This window comes from Panthera leo, chromosome D3 (genome assembly GCF_018350215.1).
Source record: "Panthera leo isolate Ple1 chromosome D3, P.leo_Ple1_pat1.1, whole genome shotgun sequence".
Taxonomy (NCBI): Eukaryota; Metazoa; Chordata; class Mammalia; order Carnivora; family Felidae; genus Panthera; species Panthera leo.
Window position 1 is genome coordinate 92,223,458 of NC_056690.1, and position 8,372 is coordinate 92,231,829.

An 8,372-nucleotide genomic window follows, 5' to 3' on the forward strand; every position below is an offset into this window, starting at 1 on the left:
CAAAACGACCACCTCCCGTTCCTCCCAGTGGAGGCTCCAGAAGCTGCTGTTTGGGACCAGCTCATCCTGGCTGTGACTCTCTGGTTAAACCTGTCTCTCCAGATTTCTGGGTACACTGTGTCCTGACCTCCCTTCTCCTTCCCTTTTCCGAGAAAAGCCATCAGTTTTTAGTCTGTCCAGTTTGATCTTATTGCAAGGACGGGAGTGATGGTTTACAGGTTCCTTGCATGTCAGAGTGCCAGAATTCTATTTTAAGTGGTTTTGAGGTTTGCCTTCAGGATACATTACCTTCATAAAAGGAGCAGGAAATGTTCCCATTTTTTCCAAAACATGAAACCAACTCAACTTCTGAAGTCCATCTTTAAAGTTGAATGTATGAGGTTATGACCTTAGGAATAACAACGGAAGCCTCGGTTATTTGTTTTAATAAAATATTCTGATTTGATGATATGACCTCTAAAATCACCCCAAAGTAAATTTAATTAATGTTTTCCAGTCTCTCCTGGTTCTTATTTTATTGTTCCAAGTATACATTTTTTTTCCGATAAACTTTTAAATTTTAAAATATTTGGCTCTAAATTTTAAATTGGATTAACAAACAGGCTGTAGGAAAAACTCCAGGGTAATTTTGATAATTGTGCTGTGGAATGAAGTTTAACTTCCTGGAGGAACATGTTTCTGTCCATTCATTTCAATGCAATTCAATTCAAAAAAAGTACACCGATTCCTACCCTTGAATCATTACTTGGCCGAGTCATTTTTCCTCATATCCACTCTGTGCTCCCACTGGAGACACAAACATGACTAATATTGTTTCCTTGATCTAAAGGAAGGGTGAGGAGGGAATGGTTTGCACGAGAGGAGTCTAGCTGATGCGAGAAGTCAAGGACGCCCTTCTGAAGAGAAGGGAAGACAGATTTGGGGATGGGCGGCTTCGTACTGAGGGCTGGGATGCGGTCCTTGTCGTGATGTGCTTGATGGGACTAACGAAGGGATGAGTGAGGTTCTCACGTTTTACAGGATGGGGAGGGAACCATGAACGGAGGAAGCAATTTCTGCGAGCAGGCATGGAACAACACGATAAATCCGGGAGGGTGGATTTTGTTCACGCTTCTTCTGCTCCCTTTGATACGTGTATATGAGCTTTCATCTTTAGCCTGTGGTGGAATTACTGAATGTTGAACTAGCCGCACACACCTGGGAAAAACCCACGTATTCGTAACGTGCAGTTTTTTGCACACTGCCGGACTTGATTATCCAGGGCTTAAAATTCGAATTGTTGGATTTGACCTCTGCCAGACTATGTGAACTCTCACCAGAGGAGTTCCATTACAAAATGGAAAACTGGAAACTAACTGGTGGAAATTTTACAAAATAGGGTCCGTGTATCAGACAAATGAGCTAGATTAAATAGTTCCTTTCTAGCCCTAAAATATCTATCATACTGTTATATTACTGGGGAGGACATTTTGCACCCATTTGCTGGCCTCTTAAAAATTTTTTTTAATGTTTTTATTTATTTTTGAAGGAGAGAGAGAGACAGAGCGTGAGCAGGAGAGGAGCAGAGAGAGAGGGAGACACCAAATCCGAAGCAGGCTCCAGGCTCTAAGCTGTCAGCACAGAGCCCGCCGCAGGGCTCGAACTCACGAACCTCGAGATCATGACCTGAGCCGAAGCCGACGTTCAACCGACTGAGTCACCCAGGCGCCCCTAGTCTCTTAAGAAAGTCTTTGAAATAGCTCAGACAAGAAATTATAAGTTGAACTAGGTGAGCGCCAGTGGGGTGGATGTTGGGGTGTGTGATCCCAACATGGGGACAATTCACATAACAGGACGTGCCTCTGATTGCGAGTGCTGGATTTCTCAGCAATAAGGAAAATAGGGCTAATGTCCAGCAAGATTCACAGCCATCCCCGAATATTAAATGGCACAAATAATAAATGTGAGGCTCGTAATAAAATGTGCATCCATCATTGAAATGAGGCCCTGCATGATCCCTGGAAGGAAGCCCTCTGGAGTGTGGCGTTGTCTTCCTGTGACACCCTGGGAGAGGTGAGTGAGTTAAATGCAGGTAGAGTTTTATGGCCAGTTAGAGTGACAATCAGAATATCTGGCCGCCACAAAGGCAGAAACAGAAGGATCTGGCAAAGAGAAACCCGTGGGCCAGTTGGAGGAGAGCAGGTGCACGTACTGGAAGTCAGCAGGTGGTGACAAGGGGGGCTTCCTGTATTAGGTGTCCGTGGAGGGAGCAGGCAATGGCGTGTGTGTTTTGACTTTAACAATTTCGTATTCATATAAAGTACTTGATGAAGACACCTGGATTCGTTTACACACTATTGCAAAACTTGACCTTTATCAGACTGTTCAGGAGGCCCGTAGTGTGATCTGTGAATCACATTTATGTTTCTATTGAGGATGGTTTTTGTTTCGTTAAAATAGCACAAAAGATATTTGCCTCTCATTCAATTACTGATATAAGCATAACTGATATAAGCCTTTTCATTTTATACATTTTTTTCAGGAGAAACACCCCACTGTCACCTGTTTGAATGACTCCTTCTCCACATCAGCAGGCTTTCCAACCCTACTTGCTTGGGTTCCTAGAACGCGCTGGGAACACTCCCCTCCCTGATTTCCATATGGGTCACTTTCAAGCTCCGTTCTGATCGTGGAATTTAAAATTATAACTCCTTAGTGCGAATTACCATCTGACACGCTGTGTGTTTTACTTAGCTATCTACTCATTCCTTACATCGTCTCTTCCCAACTTAGAATTAAGATCCACGAAGGTAGGAATTTTTTTTTTGTCCAGTGATGAGCTCTCAGGATTGAGACCAGTGCTAGCAACAGGGGAAGCTGTCACTAAGCATATGTTGAATTAACTGATGAACAAAGAAACGAATTACCACCCATCCACCAAGCCAAAGTGTGAACATTTTTTTTTTGACAGGAAAGAGGATTTATTGGTGGGCATGAATAAGGAGGGGGAAACACCAAAGTTCTCATGAGTGCAGAGCCCTCCTCCTGTCCCGGGGGCTGTGATGAGAGATATATTTGACCCCGCAGCCATCTGGGATGAGCTGCTCTCCAGCCACTTCGTCTTGAAATTTGTCCGCGTTAACTTAGCAATGCCCCACTTGTTGGAGCTGTGGATCTAGGGAGTGATGGAAGGAATAGGAACAGAAAGCCTGGACACCGGGGCAAGGAAAGGCAGGAAGGAACAAAGCCACAGCACAACTCATCTTCTGTGGTCAGGGAACTTGAACTTGGCCCTGTGTAGGGCCTCAGTCACATGCTCCTTGTTCTACAGGTTGGTGCAGATGGACATGGTGACTTGGCCAATGTGGACCTTGGCCGCTGTGCTCTGGGGTTTTCCCAGCAACACCCAGGTGTCTACATTAAACTTTCTATGGATCCAAGTGTCTTGGTTAAGGTCAGACACGACTGTCCACTGGAAAGGGCTCTCTCCAGGGTCCCTCTTGGCAACCCATGCAATCAACAGGCTGTAGACGCCACCGAGGAGGCCGCTGTCTGCAGCCGTTGGTCACTGGGTCCCCGTGGGCAAAGAGCTTGCCTGGTTGCAGACAGAGCGTGAAAATTCTTAAATTTGCCAGCCTGTTTCTTGCTGTTTCTTCCTCACAAATTGAGGCCAAGAAACAGATGGCTTTTTTTTTTTTTTCAGTTTTTTCAGGTTATTCCCTAGAAACTTTGAAAATACCCCAAATACCAGTGGTGCTTGGGATCTAACAAAGCCTCCATGAATTTGAGCAGGTTTAAGACTTTAATGCTGACTTCGGGTGATGTGAAGCTTGCCATTACTCTCATGTTTAATATTTCCCTTCATCGAATACATGACGTGGTAGTTTCAGTTCAGAAAAGCAACGTGTTCCTATGTCATCAAGATCTTTAAAAAGCACTGTAAAGAAACCAAAGCGTGGGTTTTCGGCAAAGGCACCCACACAACATAATGAAACTTATTAGCTCTTCACTAGACGAGAAGTAATGGTCATTTTGCGGGAGCTCATTAAGATAAGTGGAGATTGTAGTCAGCCTCATGCTCGAGGGGCCCCCAGGGGAACTTATAACGGCAATGTCTCCCCTTTATGGACCTCCCAGCACCAGACTCTAAGCAATAATGCATCTCGTGGTTGGCATTGAACTGGCTTCTTCCTGGTAACTGCCCCAAAATTCGCGTTGATGATTTTGCCCATTCTGTGCTGAAATGGGCACTTCATGGCACACTGAAGGCTCCTTTTATTGGCCTTACTGTACCACTTACTTGTTGTTATTTTAGAAATTTTACTGAACTCTTTTGAACCCTCCAAAACAGGGCCATTACTAACAGTGTGTTGCTGCAAAGTTCGGAGAGCAGAGTCCAAGATTCCTGGAAGTACAGCTCAGGACTGATTCCTCCCAGCCCTTTCTTTTCCCAGGCGGGCCTCCTTCCTTCCCTGCCATCTTCATATCTGTGCCAGGACCCGAGGAAAAGACCGGTAAAAGTAAGCGGATGACTTCTCATCCACGTAATTGGCTTTAGGGTTATTCGGGGGGGGGGGGGGGGTAGAGACAAAGAAGGAGTCATCACTCAGGCAGTGACATTAGCAGCCAAGGGTGTTGCAGCCAAGACCAGTCATCGCGGAAACCAGCACAGGCTGGAGGTACCAGGAACTGATAACCAGCAAAGTCAAGAGAACCTGAAAGAACCAGGGGCTGATAATCCTTGGGACCAGAGAAGCCAGCAACCGGACCCAAGGCTGGTGAAACCCACTGACAAGGCGGGGGGGGGGAATCCTACAACCACCTCTCTGACTCTCCACGACCCTCCCACATCTGACCACGTGTGAGAGCTGGCCCCCAAGGCTCTGCCCGACTGATCTCTGAACGTAACAGAGATCGTCCACTGCTCGAACACAGGAAGCGGTAAGCGTGGAGAGAGGAAGCTCCACCTCAGCTATACGCCCGCGGACTGACTTCACGTTTGGTTGGTTAACTATCCCCCCCCATCCCCGCCCCTTGTTGTATCTTGTTTGTTGGGTGACTTCGTCTTGTGCTTTGCTTTGTGTGACATGTATGAAGCCAAGTTAAATGCTTGGTGAAATGTCATTGACTTTGGAATCCTAAACCAGATTTATAATTATGTTAAATTTGCTTTATGACTGAATAATGTTGACATTGTTGAAAGACACAACTCATGTGTGTGACTGCATAGCATGTTCATGATCCGGGTAGAACTCTGGCTCACTTCCCTCCTACAGCACACAAGCCCTGGGCTGGGGGGGCAGTCCTTCAGAACACCAAGCTCTTTGGGGCGCCTGGGTGGCTCAGTTGGTTAAACGTCTGACTCTTGATTTCTGCTCAGTTCATGAGCCCCGTTGAGCTCTGAGCTGAGTGTGGAGCCTGCTTGGAATTCTTCCTCCCCCTCTCTCTGCCCTACTCCTGCTCGTGCTCTCTCTCTTTCTTAAAATAAATAAATAAACTTAAAAAAAAGAGTACGAAGCTCTCGGCATAGCGATCACTTGAAACCAAAAATATTAAATACATTAAGTTTTACTATGTAAATTATTTCATCATCTCTATCTTGAAGCATAATATTGGGATTTATTTGTTGAAAGAATAAATGAGTGAATTCTAGAGGACATAGTACAACATTCTTTTTAGAGTTGTGTTTTTAAGGAAATAATTTATTTTATTTGGATGAAATATGGTATTAAATCCCATCTTTTCTGATCACTAATCATTATTTATTTACGGCTTGTTTTGCTTAAAATATGTGTTCCTAATTATTTTTCTTTTCAAATATTAATTTCTGGTAGTATAAAGTTTCCATTTTTGGGTGCCTGGGTGGCTCAGTCCGTTAAGCGTCCGACTCCGACTCAGGTCATGATCTTGCGGTTTGTTGAGTCCAAGCCCCGAGATGGGCTCTGTGTTGACGGCTCGGAGCCTGGAGCCTACTTCCGATTCTGTGTCTCCCTCTCTCTCTGCCCTTCCCCCACTTGCGCTCTGTCTCTCTGTCTCTAAAAAAACAACATTAAAAGAGGTTTATACAGTTTCCATTTTCTGTGAATATACTATATTGAATCAGTTGTTAGAGTACTGCTCTGAATGAGAGAAAATCCATATCAGTATTATCATGGGAAAAAGCGGTACATCCAGACATTAATCAATACGCTTTTTGCAAGTTTCTTTTTGATCTAACCCAAGAAACTTTTCTGTAGTAAATATTAACTTCCTGAAAAACTGATCCCCCAAAGAATTAAATGTGGGGAGATCACATGTGCCAGGACACCTAGTGCAGACTTTGGGGCTCACACAGATGCCAATCGAGAATGCGCTTCCTGTGTTGGGCTGTCAGCTTCCTGAGGCTGGGCTGGCCCCACACCACCGCCTCCCCCTGATATGCAGAGCTTCCCACCTTGCGGTTGTGACGAGGATTAAATAGGCTAATGTATGGAAAGCACTTGGAATAGTTCCTGGAGCACTGCAAGGACTCAGAAAATAGTAGTTAATTAGGGGTGTCTGGGTGGCTCAGTCGGTTGAGCCTCCGACTTCGGCTCAGGTCACGATCTCACAGTTCATGAGTTCGAGCCCCGCATCGGGCTCTGTACTGATGGCTCGGAGCCTGGAGCCTGCTTCGGATTCTGTGTCTCCCCCTCTCTCTGCCCTTCCCCTGCTCATGCTCTGTCTCAAAAATAAACATTTAAAAAAATTAAAAAAAGGAAAATAGTAGTTAATTAGATTATGAAGATGATGGTGATGGTGGTGATGGTGATGATGATAGTGACGTTCCAGGCCCCTGAGACAAGTCGTCAGAAATTATTGCTTGGAGTATTTTCTAAAGACCAATGATTTCCAGTCTGGGTGATGCCTGAAACTCATGAATCCACCAGGAAAATACACTTGTGACTTCCCACGTGGACAATAGTATGTACCGTCTGCTGTGCTCTAGATACTGTTTACTTTTCATAATGACGTGAACGGCTGTGGCTCTTCCTGCCGCATCAGGGAGCTGCCCACTCTGCCTTCACCCGTGAGGCTGCTTAACGCTGTGCCAGCAGCCTGCCCTCCTCCCGCCTTCCGAGGAAGACCAACTCCCCCTGGGTCAAGGCTCCTTCTCACCATCTTCTCTCCTCTCCGATCTCCTCTTGGGTCCGTTTGTTGCCTTTTTCTCTTGTGTTTTCAAGTCACCCTGTACCGGAGTCCTTTCCCTCACCATAGACCCGTGGCATTTCACAACACGCTGGAGCGCACAGATGTGTATTGACCTGGTGTTCATGCTCGTCACAACCTCCGAATGCTTGCACCGCTCGATCTTGCTGTTTAATTTGTGGATAAGGGAGCACACGTGTTACATCAATTCCGATTTGTTTCTGCCAAAATGCCATTGAGATTTTGATAAGGATTGCCTCGAATCTACAGGTTGCTTTGGGTCGCATGGACTTCTCACTATGCTGTGACTGGTTTAAAAAAATTTTTTTTTTAATCTTTATTTATTTTTGAGAGACACATGCACAGAGCGTGCATGGGGGAGGGGCAGAGAGGGAGACACAGAATCCCAAGCGAGCTCCAGGCTCTGAGCTGTTGGCACAGAGCCCGATGTGGGGCTTGGACTCACAAACCACGAAAACTTGACCCGAGCCAAAGATGGAGGCTTAACAGACTGAGCCACCCAGGCGCCCCTGTGTTCTGTCTTTTGATCCAAGGGCACAAGATGTCTTTCCATGTATGTGTATATTGCATTTCTTTTAGCAATGTTTCCAGGTTTCCATTGTACCAGTCTTTCACCTTCTTTGTTACATTTATCCCTAAGGATGTAATTCTTTTTGATATAATAGATGAACTTCCCTTTTTGATTTCTTCTTTGACTTGGTTATCCTTAGTGTATAGACACACAATTGATTTGTGTGTTGCTTTTGTTTCCTGCCACTGTTGAGTTTTTCAATAGTTTTAATAGATGTGTGTGTGTGTGTGTGTGTGTGTGTGTGGTATTTAGGGTTTTATACATGTATACGTTTATTTATGCATTTGTACATGATCATACCATCTGTGAACAGAAATAATTTTACTTCTTCCTTTCTGATTTGGCTGTCTTCCATTTCTTTTTCATGTGTCATTGAACTTCTAGCACTCTGTTGTTATTAAGACTGGAATGCATGAGTTGGTAAATACCATGAGGGTCGTGTTCCTCAGGGGTGTGTCGTTCAATCCCATGGATACCATGCTCCATGCTGTCTCATCTCTGATGAGATTCAGAGGAAGATAATGCGGATATTTTCATACACTTTTTTTTTTTAATGGAAAACCACAATTTATTCACTTCAAACCTATGACCTCAGACTGAAAAAAGTCTTTTTTTGCCTTGGTCGGTTTCCTAA

At 44.8% G+C, this 8,372-nt stretch overlaps 1 pseudogene; it reads right to left on the reverse strand.

Annotated features, from left to right (window-relative positions):
- Window positions 1-3,459: 3,459 nt before the first annotated feature.
- Window positions 3,460-3,584, reverse strand: LOC122204304 (annotated as a pseudogene).
- Window positions 3,585-8,372: the final 4,788 nt, after the last annotated feature.